Raw genomic sequence first — 989 nt, forward strand, 5'->3', positions numbered from 1 at the left:
GAGACGCCCTGGTCACCGCTGGTGTGCTCCCCGACGTGGTGGCGTTGGGGGCGTACCAGATTAACCATGTCTGGGCGGTGACCCTCAACACCGGAGAAGCTACAAAGAAACTGGCCGCGTTGAAGGAGCTCAAGGTGAAAGGGCGCCGGTGCGTCATTTTCGACCCTGAAGACCAACAGGTGAAACTTCGCCTGCACTGGCTGCTCTACGGTGTGCAGGACGAAGACGTACGGACAGCTTTCGCAGCGTTCGGAAACGTCACCGAGGTGACGCGTGAGCGTTGGCGCGTCCAGGGCATGCGGGAAAAGGGCTCAACCACCAGGAGCGTGCTCCTCAAGTTGAAGCCTGGACTGAAGGTGGACGACCTGATTTTGTGGGAGGGATTGGGGCTTTCTTTAAAGAAATTGTGTTTAGTATCAGGTTTCTCACTGTGAGATTTTCAAGGGAGTACCTTTGGAGTGTAAAACGAAAAGAACTTTATTTTGCCTTATGCGACATCGTCTTTCCAGTGCCGTTGTACAGGTCCTTGTACAGTGGAGGCCCAGGTAGCAATGTTTTAAAGAGTCAAAAAAATGCGTCTGCAGCCGGGAACAAAGACCTTTTTCTTTAAACTGCATACCGGAACGTTGCCTGTTAAATCTTTTTTGGAGAAAAGGGGTTGTTTTTTGCCATGGGGTACTCATTGTTTAATTTGTAAATTGCCGGAAACCATAGATCATGTTTTTTTGCACTGTTGGGAGGGGGTTTATTTTTGGGACGTTTTGCAGAGATCAGTCAAGAAAGAGTTCCCGCTGCACCCGTATGGCATTCGGTTTTTGTGCGTAAACAATGAAGATGGGGTTCCTTTCGATGCAATTATGCTCCTGGGCCTCCACTCCTTGTGGAGATCGCGAATGGCAGGCTACCATTTCGACAAAGACGCGCGGCCTGCACGAGCGTACTTCAGGGAGAGTATTGATTGGTTTATAGAATTATATAAAGCGGAACCG

The sequence above is a fragment of the Rhipicephalus sanguineus genome, chromosome 7 (assembly GCF_013339695.2).
Source record: "Rhipicephalus sanguineus isolate Rsan-2018 chromosome 7, BIME_Rsan_1.4, whole genome shotgun sequence".
Classification (NCBI taxonomy): domain Eukaryota; kingdom Metazoa; phylum Arthropoda; class Arachnida; order Ixodida; family Ixodidae; genus Rhipicephalus; species Rhipicephalus sanguineus.